Source organism: Chiloscyllium punctatum, chromosome 15 (genome assembly GCF_047496795.1).
Source record: "Chiloscyllium punctatum isolate Juve2018m chromosome 15, sChiPun1.3, whole genome shotgun sequence".
In the NCBI taxonomy this organism is placed as follows: domain Eukaryota; kingdom Metazoa; phylum Chordata; class Chondrichthyes; order Orectolobiformes; family Hemiscylliidae; genus Chiloscyllium; species Chiloscyllium punctatum.
This window is the reverse complement of record NC_092753.1, coordinates 14,798,947-14,812,592: the sequence shown is the minus strand read 5'-3', so window position 1 is coordinate 14,812,592 and position 13,646 is coordinate 14,798,947. Positions and strand designations below refer to the sequence as shown.

General features: G+C 57.3%; 1 protein-coding gene across 1 annotated transcript in view; it reads right to left on the bottom strand.

Annotated features, from left to right (window-relative positions):
- The window catches only part of LOC140485955 (cilia- and flagella-associated protein 44), a 226,664-nt gene that overhangs the window by 185,640 nt on the left and 27,378 nt on the right, over positions 1-13,646 (bottom strand). The gene's annotated exons all lie outside the window — the stretch shown is intronic.

The window sequence follows — 13,646 nt, the reverse complement described above, 5'->3', positions numbered from 1 at the left end:
CTCATTCTCTGCGTCACTCGCTCTCTCGCTCTTACTTTTTCTGCCTCGCTCGCTCTCTAACTCTCCCTCGCTCTCACTCCCATTCTCTGCCTCGTTCGCGCTCTCGCTCTCCCTTTCTCTGCCTCTCTCACTCTCCCTTTCACTGCCTCACACGTTCTCTCTTTCTCTACCTTGCATGCACTCCCTTGCTCTCCCCTTCTCTGCCTCGCTCGCTCTCCCTTTCTCTGCCTCGCTTGCTCTCCCTTTCTCTGCCTCGCTTGCTCTCTCGGTCTCATTCTCTCCCTCGCTCACTCCCTCGCTCTTCCTTGCTCTGCCTCGCTCGCTCTCTCGCTCTCCCCTTCTCTGCCTCGCTCGCTCTCTCACTCTCCCTTTCTCTGCCTCGCTCACTCCCTCGCTCGCCATTTCTCTGCCTCACATGCTCTCCCTTTCTCTGCCTCGCTCACTCACTCGGTCTCATTCTCTGCCTCGCTCGCTCTCTCGCTCTCCCTTTCTCTGCCTCGCTCGCTCTCTCACTGTCCCTCTCTCTGCCTAGCTCGCTCTCTCACTGTCCCTTTCTCTGCCTAGCTCGCTCTCTCGCTCTCTCTTTCTCTGCCTCGCACGTTCTCCCTTTCTCTGCCTTCCATGTGTTCCCTTGCTCTCCCCTTCTCTGCCTTGCTCACTCTCTCACTCTCCCTTTCTCTGCCTCGCTCGCGCTCTCACTCCCATTCTCTGCCTCGCTTGCTCTCTCGCTCTCCCTTTCTCTGCCTCGCTCACTCTCTCGCTCTCCCTTTCTCTGCCTCGATTGTTCTCCCTTTCTCTGCCTCGCTCGTGCTCTCGCTCTCCCTTTCTCTGCCTCACACGTTCTCCCTTTCTCTACCTTGCATGCTCTCCCTTGCTCTCCCTTTCTCTGCCTCGCTCGCTCTCTCAGTCTAATTCTCTGCCTCGCTTACTCCCTCGCTATCCCTTTCTCTGCCTCACATGCTCTCCCTTTCTCTGCCTCACACGTTCTCCCTTTCTCTACCTTGCATACGCTCCCTTGCTCTCCCTTTCTCTGCCTCGCTCGCTCTCTCTTTCTCTGCCTCACACGTTCTCCCTTTCTCTACCTTGCATGCGCTCCCTTGCTCTCCCTTTCTCTGCCTTGCTCGCTCTCTGTCTCATTCTCTGCCTCGCCCACTCCCTCGCTCTTCCTTTCTCTGCCTTGCTCGCGCTCTCACTCTCTCTCTCTCTGCCTCAATCGCGCTGTCACTCCCATTTTCTGCCTCGCTTGCTCTCTCGCTCTCCCTTTCTCTGCCTCGCTCGCTCTCTCAGTCTAATTCTCTGCCTCGCTCACTCCCTCGCACTCCCTTTCTCTGCCTAACATGCTCTCCCTTTCTCTGCCTCGCTCGTACTCTTGCTCTCCCTCTCTCTGCCTCGCTCGCTCTCTCACTCTCCATTTCTCTGCCTCGCTCGCTCTCTCGGTCTCATTCTCTGCCTCGCTCGCTCTTCCTTTCCCTGCCTCACTCGCTCTCTCACTCCCATTCTCTGACTCGCTCTCTCTCTCGCTCTCCCTTTCTCTGCCTTGCTCGCTCTCTCACTGTCCCTCTCTCTGCCTCGCTTGCTCTCTCACTGTCCCTCTCTCTGCCTCGCACGCGCTCTCACTCTCCCTTTCTCTGCCTCACCCGCGCTTTCACTCTCCTTTTCCCTGCCTCTCTCGCTCACGCGCTCTCTGCCTCGCTCGCTCTCTCGCTCTCCAATTCTCTGCCTCAATCGCTCTCCCTTTCTCTGCACTCTCACGCTCTCACTCTCCCTTTCTCTGCCACGCTCGCTCTCCCCTTCTCTGCCTCGCTCGCTCTACAGCTCTCCCTTTCTTTGCCTCACACGGTCTCCCTTTCTCTACCTTGCAATGCGCTCCCTTGCTCTCCCTTTCTCTGCCTCGCTCGCTCTCTTGATCTCCCTTTCTCTGCCTCGCTCTCCCTTTCTCCAGATCACTTGCGCTTTCACGCTCCCTTTCTCTGCCTCGCTTGTTCTCCCTTTCTCTGCCTCACACGTTCTCCCTTTCTCTACCTTGCACGCGCTCCCTTTTTCTGCCTTTCTCTGCCTTGCTTGCTCTTCCTTTCTCTGCCTCACTCGCTCTCTCGGTCACATTCTCTGCCTCATACGCTTTCTCGCTCTCCCTTTCTCTGCCTCGTTCACTCTCTCGCTCTCCCTTTCTCTGCCTCACACGTTCTCCCTTTCTCTACCTTGCATGCGCTCCCTTGCTCTCCCTGTCTCTGCCTCGCTCGCTCTCTCAGTCTCATTCTCTGCCTCGCTCACTCCCTCGCTCTTCCTTTCACTGCCTCGCTCGCGCTCTCACTCTCCCTCTCCCTCTCTCTGCCTTGCTCACTCTCTCAGTCCCATTCACTGCCTCGCTTGCTCTCTCGCTCTCCCTTTCTCTGCCTCGCTCGCACTCTCACTCTCCCTTTCTCTGCCTCACACATTCTCCCTTTCTCTACCTTGCACGCGCTCCCTTGCTCTCCCTTTCTCTGCCTCACACGCTCTCCCTTTTTCTGCCAATCTCTGTCTGTCTCACTCGCTCTCTCGGTCTCGTTCTCTGCCTCGCTCACTCTTGCTTTCTCTGCCTCGCTCGCGCTCTCATTCCCATTCTCTGCCTCGCTCACTCTCTCGCTCTCCCTTTCTCTGCATCACTTGCGCTTTCACTCTCCCTTTCCCTGCGTCACATGCTCTCGCTCTCCCCTTCTCTGCCTCGCTTGCTCGCTCGCTCTCCGTTTCTCTGCATCACTTGCGCTTTCACTCTCCCTTTCCCTGCCTCGCACGCTCTCAGTCTCGCATTTTCTCGCTAGCTCTCCCTTTCTCTGCCTTGCTCGCACTTTCGGTCTCATTCTCTGCGTCACTCGCTCTCTCGCTCTTACTTTTTCTGCCTCGCTCGCTCTCTAACTCTCCCTCGCTCTCACTCCCATTCTCTGCCTCGTTCGCGCTCTCGCTCTCCCTTTCTCTGCCTTGCTCACTCTCTCACTCTCCCTTTCTCTGCCTCTCACGTTCTCTCTTTCTCTACCTTGCATGCACTCCCTTGCTCTCCCCTTCTCTGCCTCGCTCGCTCTCTCGGTCTCATTCTCTGCCTCACACACTGTCTCACTCTCCCTTTCTCTGCCTCGCTTGTGCTCTCGCTCTCGCTTTCTCGCTCTCCCTTTCTCTGCCTCGCTCGCACTCTCGGTCTCATTCTCTGCGTCACTCGCTCTCTCGCTCTTACTTTTTCTGCCTCGCTCGCTCTCTAACTCTCCCTCGCTCTCACTCCCATTCTCTGCCTCGTTCGCGCTCTCGCTCTCCCTTTCTCTGCCTTGCTCACTCTCTCACTCTCCCTTTCTCTGCCTCACACGTTCTCTCTTTCTCTACCTTGCATGCACTTCCTTGCTCTCCCCTTCTCTGCCTCGCTCGCTCTCTCGGTCTCATTCTCTGCCTCACACACTGTCTCACTCTCCCTTTCTCTGCATCGCTCGTGCTCTCACTCCCATTCTCTCCCTCGCTCTTCCTTTCTCTGCCTCGCTCGCTCGCTCTCCCCTTCTCTGCCTCGCTCGCTCTCTCGCTCTCCCCTTCTCTGCCTTGCTCGCTCTCTCGCTCTCCCTTTCTCTGCCTCGCTTGTTCTCCCTTTCTCTGCCTCGCTCGTGCTCTCGCTCTCGCTTTCTCGCTCTCCCTTTCTCTGCCTCGCTCGCACTCTCGGTCTCATTCTCTGCATCACTCGCTCTCTCGCTCTTACTTTTTCTGCCTCGCTCGCTCTCTAACTTTCCCTCGCTCTCACTCCCATTCTCTGCCTCGTTCGCGCTCTCGCTCTCCCTTTCTCTGCCTCTCTCACTCTCCCTTTCTCTGCCTCACACGTTCTCTCTTTCTCTACCTTGCATGCACTCCCTTGCTCTCCCCTTCTCTGCCTCGCTCGCTCTCCCTTTCTCTGCCTCGCTTGCTCTCCCTTTCTCTGCCTCGCTTGCTCTCTCGGTCTCATTCTCTCCCTCGCTCACTCCCTCGCTCTTCCTTGCTCTGCCTCGCTCGCTCTCTCGCTCTCCCCTTCTCTGCCTCGCTCACTCCCTCGCTCGCCATTTCTCTGCCTCACATGCTCTCCCTTTCTCTGCCTCGCTCACTCACTCGGTCTCATTCTCTGCCTCGCTCGCTCTCTCGCTCTCCCTTTCTCTGCCTCGCTCGCTCTCTCACTGTCCCTCTCTCTGCCTAGCTCGCTCTCTCACTGTCCCTTTCTCTGCCTAGCTCGCTCTCTCGCTCTCTCTTTCTCTGCTTCGCACGTTCTCCCTTTCTCTGCCTTCCATGTGTTCCCTTGCTCTCCCCTTCTCTGCCTTGCTCACTCTCTCGCTCTCCCTTTCTCTGCCTCGCTCTCCCTTTCTCTGCATCACTTGTGCTTTCACTCTCCCTTTCCCTGCCTCGCACGCTCTCGCGTTCTCTGCCTCGTTCACTCTCTCACTCTCCCTTTCTCTGCCTCACTTACTCTCTCGCTCTCCGTTTCTCAGACATTCTCCCTTTCTCTGCCTTGCATGTGCTCCCTTCCTCTCCCCTTCTCGCGCTTTCACTCTCCTTTTCCCTGCCTCTCTCGCTCACGCGCTCTCTGCCTCGCTCGCTCTCTCGATCTCTCTTTCTCTGCCTCGCTCGCTCTCTCGCTCTCCAATTCTCTGCCTCAATCGCTCTCCCTTTCTCTGCACTCTCACGCTCTCACTCTCCCTTTCTCTGCCTCGCTTGTTCTCCCTTTCTCTGCCTCACACGTTCTCCCTTTCTCTAACTTGCACGCGCTCCCTTTTTCTGCCTTTCTCTGTCTCGCTCGCTCTCTCGGTCACATTCTCTGCCTCGCTCACTCTTGCTTTCTCTGCCTCGCTCGCGCTCTCATTCCCATTCTCTGCCTCGCTTGCTCTCTTGGTCTCATTCTCTGCCTCACACGCGCTCTCACTCTCCCTTTCTCTGCCTCGCTCGCGCTCTCACTCCCATTCTCTGCCTCGCTTGCTCTCTCGCTCTCCCTTTCTCTGCCTCGCTCACTCTCTCGCTCTCCCTTTCTCTGCCTCACACGTTCTCCCTTTCTCTACCTTGCATGCGCTCCCTTACTCTCCCTTTCTCTGCCTTGCTCGCGCTCAGTCTCATTCTCTGCCTCGCTCATTCCCTCGCTCTTCCTTTCTCTGCCTCGCTCGCGCTCTCACTCCCATTCTCTGCCTCGCTTGCTCTCTCGCTCTCCCTTTCTCTGCCTCGCTCACTCTCTCGCTCTCCCTTTCTCTGCCTCGCTCTCTCTCTCGCTCTCCCTCTCTCTGCCTCGCTCACTCTACAGCTCTCCCTTTCTCTGCCTCGCTCACTCTCGTGCTCTCCCTTTCTCTGCCTCACACGTTCTCCCTTTCTCTACCTTGCATGCTCTCCCTTGCTCTCCCTTTCTCTGCCTCGCTCGCTCTCTCTTTCTCTGCCTCACACGTTCTCCCTTTCTCTACCTTGCATGCGCTCCCTTGCTCTCCCTTTCTCTGCCTTGCTCGCTCTCTGTCTCATTCTCTGCCTCGCCCACTCCCTCGCTCTTCCTTTCTCTGCCTTGCTCGCGCTCTCACTCTCTCTCTCTCTGCCTCAATCGCGCTGTCACTCCCATTTTCTGCCTCGCTTGCTCTCTCGCTCTCCCTTTCTCTGCCTCGCTCGCTCTCTCAGTCTAATTCTCTGCCTCGCTCACTCCCTCGCACTCCCTTTCTCTGCCTAACATGCTCTCCCTTTCTCTGCCTCGCTCGTACTCTCGCTCTCCCTCTCTCTGCCTCGCTCGCTCTCTCACTCTCCATTTCTCTGCCTCGCTCGCTCTCTCGGTCTCATTCTCTGCCTCGCTCGCTCTTCCTTTCCCTGCCTCACTCGCTCTCTCACTCCCATTCTCTGACTCGCTCTCTCTCTCGCTCTCCCTTTCTCTGCCTTGCTCGCTCTCTCACTGTCCCTCTCTCTGCCTCGCTTGCTCTCTCACTGTCCCTCTCTCTGCCTCGCACGCGCTCTCACTCTCCCTTTCTCTGCCTCACCCGCGCTTTCACTCTCCTTTTCCCTGCCTCTCTCGCTCACGCGCTCTCTGCCTCGCTCGCTCTCTCGCTCTCCAATTCTCTGCCTCAATCGCTCTCCCTTTCTCTGCACTCTCACGCTCTCACTCTCCCTTTCTCTGCCACACTTGCTCTCCCTTTCTCTGCCTCACTTATTCTCTCTTCTCTCCCTTTCTCTGCCTCGCTCGCTCGCTCTCCCCTTCTCTGCCTCGCTCGCTCTACAGCTCTCCCTTTCTTTGCCTCACACGGTCTCCCTTTCTCTACCTTGCAATGCGCTCCCTTGCTCTCCCTTTCTCTGCCTCGCTCTCCCTTTCTCCAGATCACTTGCGCTTTCACGCTCCCTTTCTCTGCCTCGCTTGTTCTCCCTTTCTCTGCCTCACACGTTCTCCCTTTCTCTACCTTGCACGCGCTCCCTTTTTCTGCCTTTCTCTGCCTTGCTTGCTCTTCCTTTCTCTGCCTCACTCGCTCTCTCGGTCACATTCTCTGCCTCATACGCTCTCTCGCTCTCCCTTTCTCTGCCTCGTTCACTCTCTCGCTCTCCCTTTCTCTGCCTCACACGTTCTCCCTTTCTCTACCTTGCATGTGCTCCCTTGCTCTCCCTGTCTCTGCCTCGCTCGCTCTCTCAGTCTCATTCTCTGCCTCGCTCACTCCCTCGCTCTTCCTTTCACTGCCTCGCTCGCGCTCTCACTCTCCCTCTCCCTCTCTCTGCCTTGCTCACTCTCTCAGTCCCATTCACTGCCTCGCTTGCTCTCTCGCTCTCCCTTTCTCTGCCTCGCTCGCACTCTCACTCTCCCTTTCTCTGCCTCACACATTCTCCCTTTCTCTACCTTGCACGCGCTCCCTTGCTCTCCCTTTCTCTGCCTCACACGCTCTCCCTTTTTCTGCCTTTCTCTGTCTGTCTCACTCGCTCTCTCGGTCTCGTTCTCTGCCTCGCTCACTCTTGCTTTCTCTGCCTCGCTCGCGCTCTCATTCCCATTCTCTGCCTCGCTCACTCTCTCGCTCTCCCTTTCTCTGCATCACTTGCGCTTTCACTCTCCCTTTCCCTGCGTCACATGCTCTCGCTCTCGCATTCTCTGCCTCACTTGCTCTCCCTTTCTCTGCCTCGCTCGTGCTCTCGGTCTCATTCTCTGCCTCACACACACTCTCACTCTCCCTTTCTCTGCCTCGCTCGCGCTCTCACTCCCTTTCTCTGCCTCGCTCACTCTCCCTTTCTCTTCCTCGCGTGTTCTCCCTTTCTCTGCCTCGCATGTGCTCTTGCTCTGCCTTTCTCTGCCTCGCTCGGTCTCTCGCTCTCCCTTTCTCTGCCTCGCTTACTCTCTCGCTCTCTGTTTCTCACACATTCTCCCTTTCTCTGCCTTGCATGCGCTCCCTTTCTCTCCCCTTCACTGCCTCGCTCGCTTTCTCGCTCTCCCTTTCTCTGCCTCACACGTTCTCCCTTTCTCTACCTTGCATGCGCTCCCTTGCTCTCCCTTTCTCTGCCTCGCTCGCTCCCTCGCTCTCCCTTTCTCTGCATCACTTGCGCTTTCACTCTAACTTTACCTGCCTCGCACACTCTCGCGTTCTCTGCCTCATTCACTCTCTCACTCTCCCTTTCTCTGCATCACTTGCGCTTTCACTCTCCCTTTCCCTGCCTCGCACGCTCTCACGTTCTCTGCCTCACTTGCTCTCCCTTTCTCTGCCTCGCTCACTCTCTTGGTCTAATTCACTGCCTCGCTCGCTCTCTCACTCTCCATCTCTCTGCCTCGCTCGCTCTCTCACTCTCCATCTCTCTGCCTCGCTCGCTCTCTCACTCTCCATCTCTCTGCCTCGCTCACTCTCTCACTCTCCATCTCTCTGCCTCGCTCGCTCTCTCATTCTCCATCTCTCTGCCTCGCTCGCTCTCTCACACTCCCATTCTCTGCCTCGCTCGCTCTCTGGCTATCCCTTTCTCTGCCTCGCTCGCTCTCCCTTTCTCTGCCTTGCATGCGCTCCCTTGCTCTCCCCTTCACTGCCTCGCTCGTGCTCTCGCTCTCCCTTTCTCTGTCTCGCTCGCTCTCTCGCTCTCCCTTTCTCTGCATCACTTGTGCTTTCACTCTCCCTTTCCCTGCCTCGGACGCTCTCGCGTTCTCTGCCTCATTCACTGTCTCACTCTCCCTTTCTCTGCATCACTGCGCTTTCACTCTCCCTTTCCCTGCCTCGCACGCTCTCACGTTCTCTGCCTCACTTGCTCTCCCTTTCTCTGCCTCGCTCACTCTCTTGGTCTAATTCACTGCCTCGCTCGCTCTCTCGCTCTCCCTTTCTCTGCCTCGCTCGCTCTCTCGCTCACCCTTTCTCTGCCTAGCACGCTCTCTCGCTCTCCCTTTCTCAGTCTCGCTCGCTCTCTCGGTCTCATTCTCTGCCTCACTCGCACTCTCGCCCGCTCTCCCTTTCTCTGCCACGCATGTGCCCTCTCGTTCTCCCTTTCTCTACCTCGCATGCTCTCTTGCTCTTCTACTCTCCCTTTCTCTGCCTCGCTCGCTCTTTTGCTCTTACTTTACCTGCCTCACTCGCTCTCGCTCTCCCCTGTTCTGCCTCGCTCACTCACTCTCCCCTTCTCGGCCTCGCTCGCTCTCTCGCTCTCCCTTTCACTGCCTCACATGGTCTCTCACTCTCCTGCTCTCCCTTTCTTTGCCTCACTCGCTCTCCCTTTCTCTGCCTCCCTCGCGTGCTCACTCTCCCTCTCTCTGCCTCGCACGCTCTCTCACTGTCCCTCTCTTTGCCTCGCACGCGCTCTCACTCTCCATTTCTCTGCCTCGATCTCCCTTTCTCTGCTTCACTCGCGCTTTCACTCTCCTTTTCCCTGCCTCTCTCGCTCACGCGCTCTCTGCCTCGCTCGCTCTCTCGATCTCTCTTTCTCTGCCTCGCTCGCGCTCTCATTCCCATTCTCTGCCTCGCTTGCTCTCTTGCCCTCCCTTTCTCTGCCTCGCTTGCTCTCTCGCTCTCCCTTTCTCTGCCTCGCTCACTCTCTCGCTCTCCCTTTCTCTGCCTCATACGTTCTCCCTTTCTCGACCTTGCATACGCTCCCTTGCTCTCCCCTTCTCTGCCTTGCTCACTCACTCGCTCTCCCTTTCTCAGCATCACTTGCGCTTTCACTCTCCCTTTCCCTGCGTCACATGTTCTCGCTCTCTCTACCTCGCTTGCTCTCCCTTTCTCTGCCTCGCTCGCTCTCTCGGTCACATTCTCTGCCTCACACGTTCTCTCACTCTCCCTTTCTCTGCCTCGCTCGCGCTCTCACTCCCATTCTCTGCCTCGCTTGCTCTCTCGCTCTCCCTTTCTCTGCCTCGCTCACTCTCTCACTCTCCCTTTCTCTGCCTCACACGTTCTCCCTTTCTCTACCTTGCATGCGCTCCCTTGCTCTCCCTTTCTCTGCCTCGCTCGCTCGCTGTTTCTCTGCCTCGCTCGCGCTCTCAGTCTCATTCTCTGCCTCGCTCACTCCCTCGCTCTTCCTTTCTCTGCCTCGCTCGCGCTCTCACTCTCCCTCTCTCTGCCTCGCTTGCTCTCTCGCTCTCCCTTTCTCTGCCTTGCTCGCTCTCTCGCTCTCCCCTTCTCTGCCTTGCTCGCTCTCTCGCTCTCCCTTTCTCTGCCTTGCTCGCTCTCTCGCTCTCCCTTTCTCTGCCTCGCTTGTTCTCTCGCACTCCCTTTCTCTGCCTTGCTCGCTCTCTCGCTCTCCCCTTCTCTGCCTCACATGCTCTCGCTTTCTCTACCTTGCATGCACTCCCTTGCTCTCCCTTTCTCTGCCTAACATGCTCTCCCTTTCTCTGCCTCACTCGCTCTCTTGGTCTCATTCTCTGCCTTGCTCACTCTTCCTTACCCTGCCTCACTCGCTCTCCCTTTCTCTGCCTCACTCGTGCTCTCACTCTCCATTTCTCTGCATCGCTCGCTCTCTCGGTCTCATTCTCTGCCTCGCTCGCTCTTCCTTTCCCTGCCTCACTCGATCTCTCACTCCCATTCTCTGCCTCGCTCTCTCTCGCTCTCCCTTTCTCTGCCTTGCTCGCTCTCTCACTGTCCCTCTCTCTGCCTCGCTTGCTCTCTCACTGTCCCTCTCTCTGCCTCGCTTGCTCTCTCACTGTCCCTCTCTCTGCCTCGCACGCGCTCTCACTCTCCATTTCTCTGCCTCGATCTCCCTTTCTCTGCCTCACTCGCGCTTTCACTCTCCTTTTCCCTGCCTCTCTCGCCCACGCGCTCTCTCGCTCTCCAATTCTCTGCCTCAATCGCTCTCCCTTTCTCTGCACTCTCACGCTCTCACTCTCCCTTTCTCTGCCACACTTGCTCTCCCTTTCTCTGCCTCACTTATTCTCTCTTCTCTCCCTTTCTCTGCCTCGCTCGTGCTCTCTATCGCTCTCCCGTTCTCTGCCTCGCTCGCTCTACAGCTCTCCCTTTCTTTGCCTCACACGGTCTCCCTTTCTCTACCTTGCATGCGCTCCCTTGCTCTCCCCTTTTCTTCCCCCCTCGCTCTCTTGATCTCCCTTTCTCTGCCTCGCTCTCCCTTTCTCTACATCACTTGCGCTTTCACGCTCCCTTTCTCTGCCTCGCATGCTCTCGCACTCGCGTTCTCTGCCTCGCTTGTTCTCCCTTTCTCTGCCTCACACGTTCTCCCTTTCTCTACCTTGCACGCGCTCCCTTTTTCTGCCTTTCTCTGCCTTGCTTGCTCTTCCTTTCTCTGCCTCGCTCGCTCTCTTGGTCACATTCTCTGCCTCACACGCTCTCTCATTCCTCCTTTCTCTGCCTCACTTGCTCTCTCGGTCTCATTCTCTGCCTCATACGCTCTCTCGCTCTCCCTTTCTCTGCCTCGTTCACTCTCTCGCTCTCCATTTCTCTGCCTCACACGTTCTCCCTTTGTCTAACTTGCATGCGCTCCCTTGCTCTCCCTGTCTCTGCCTCGCTTGCTCTCTCAGTCTCATTCTCTGCCTCACTCACTCCCTCGCTCTTCCTTTCTCAGCCTCGCTCGCGCTCTCACTCTCCCTCTCTCTGCCTCGCTCGCTCTCTCAGTCTCATTCTCTGCCTCGCTCACTCCCTCGCTCTTCCTTTCTCTGCCTCGCTCGCGCTCTCACTCTCCCTCTCCCTCTCTCTGCCTCGCTCGCTCTCTCAGTCTCATTCTCTGCCTCGCTTGCTCTCTCGCTCTCCCTTTCTCTGCCTCGCTCGCGCTCTCACTCTCCCTTTCTCTGCCTCACACGTTCTCCCTTTCTCTACCTTGCACGTGCTCCCTTGCTCTCCCTTTCTCTGCCTCACACGCTCTTCCTTTTTCTGCCTTTCTCTGTCTGTCTCGCTCGCTCTCTCGGTCTCGTTCTCTGCCTCGCTCACTCTTGCTTTCTTTGTCTCGCTCGCGCTCTCATTCCCATTCTCTGCCTCGCTTGCTCTCTCGCTCTCCCTTTCTCTGCCTCGCTCACTCTCTCGCTCTCCCTTTCTCTGCCTCGCTCACTCTCTCGCTCTCCCTTTCTCTGCCTCGCTTGCTCTCTCGCTCTCCCTTTCTCTGCCTCGCTCACTCTCTCGCTCTCCCTTTCTCTGCCTCACACGTTCTCCCTTTCTCGACCTTGCATGCGCTCCCTTGCTCTCCCCTTCTCTGCCTTGCTCGCTCTCTCGCTCTCCCTTTCTCTGCATCACTTGCGCTTTCACTCTCCCTTTCCCTGCTGGACATGCTCTCGCTCTCGCATTCTCTGCCTCGCTCGCTCTCTCGCTCTCCCTTCCACTGCCTCACACGCTCTCTCGCTCTCCTGCTCTCCCTTTCTCTGCCTCGCTCGCTCTCTCGGTCTCGTTCTCTGCCTCGCTCGCTCTTGCTTTCTCTGCCTCGCTTGCGCTCTCACTCCCATTCTCTGCCTTGCTCACTCTCTCGCTCTCCCCTTCTCTGCCTTGCTTGCTCTCTCGCTCTCCCTTTCTCTGCATCACTCGCGCTTTCACTCTCCCTTTCCCTGCTTCGCACACTCTCGCATTCTCTGCCTCGCTTGCTCTCCTTTTCTCTGCCTCGTTCGCTCTGTCGATCTCCATTTTTCTGCCTCGCTCTCCCTTTCCCTACATCACTTGCGCTTTCACTCTCACTTTCTCTGCCTTGCATGCTCACGCGCTCGATTTCTCTGCCTCGCTTGTTCTCCCTTTCTCTGCCTCGCTCGCGCTCTCGCTCTCCCTTTCTCTGCCTCGCACGCGCTCTCACTCTCCCTTTCTTTGCCTCGCACACTCTCTCACTCTCCCTTTCTCTGCCTCGCACGCTCTCTCACTCTCCCTTTCTCTGCCTCGCACGCTCTCTCACTCTCCCTTTCTCTGCCTCGCTTGCTCTCCCTTTCTCTGCCTTGCTCGCTCTCTCGCTCTCATTCTCTGCCTCACACGCTCTCTCACTCTCCCTTTCTCTTCCTCGCTCGCGCTCTCACTCCCATTCTCTGCCTCACTTGCTCTCTCGCTCTCCCTTTCTCTGCCTCGCTCACTCTCTCGCTCTCCCTTTCTCTGCCTCACATGTTCTCCCTTTCTCTACCTTGCATGCGCTCCCTTGCTCTCCCCTTCACTGCCTCGCTCGCTCTCCCTTTCTCTGCATCACTTGCGCTTTCATTCTTTCTTTCCCTGCCTCGCATGCTCTCACTCTTGCATTCTCTGCCTCACTTGCTCTCCCTTTCTCTGCCTCGCTCGCTCTCCCTTTCTCTGTCTCTTTCTCTGCCTCGCTCGCTCTCTCACTCTCCCTCTCTCTCACTCCCATTCTCTGCCTTGTTCGCTCTCTCGCTCTCCCTTTCTCTGCCTCGCTCGCGCTCTCGCTCTCCCTTTCTCTGCCTCTCTCACTCTCCCTCTCTCTGCCTCACGCGCTCTCACTCCCTTTCTCTGCCTCGCTCACTCGCACGCTCTCCCTTTCTCTGCCTCACACGTTCTCCCTTTCTCTACCTTGCATGCACTCCATTGCTCTCCCCTTCTCTCCCTTGCTCGCTCTCTCGCCCTCCCTTTCTCTGCATCACTTGCGCTTTCACTCTCCCTTTCCCTGCTTCGCATGCTCTCGCATTCTCTGCCTCGCTTGCTCTCGCTCTCCCTCTCTCTGCCTCACACGATCTCTCACTCTCCCTTTCTCTGTCTCGCTTGCTCTCCCTTTCTCTGCCTCGCTCGCTCTCTCGGACTCATTCTCTGCCTTGCTCACTCCTCGCTCTTCCCTTCTCTACCTCGCTCGCGCTCTCACTCTCCCTCTCTCTGCCTCGCTCACGCTCTCACTCCCATTCTCTGTCTCACTTGCTCTCTCGCTCTCCCCATCTCTGCCTCGCTCACTCTACAACTCTCCCTTTCTCTGCCTCGCGTGTTCTCCCTTTCTCTGCCTCGCTCGTGCTCTCGCTCTCCCATGCTCTCCCTCGCTCGCTCTCTCGGTCTCATTCTCTGCCTCGCTCGCTCTTCCTTTCCCTGCCTCACTCACTCTCTCACTCCCATTCTCTGCCTCGCTCTCTCTCTCGCTCTCCCTTTCTCTGCCTCGCTCGTTCTCTCGCTCTCCCTTTCTCTGCCTCACACATTTTCCCTTTCTCTGCCTTCCATGTGTTCCCTTGCTCTCCCCTTCTCTGCCTCGCTCGCTCTATCGCTCTCCCTTTCTCTGCCTCGCACATTCTCCCTTTCTCTGCCTTCCATGTGTTCCCTTGCTCTCCCCTTCTCTGCCTCGCTCGCTCTCTCGCTCTCCCTTTCTCTGCCTCG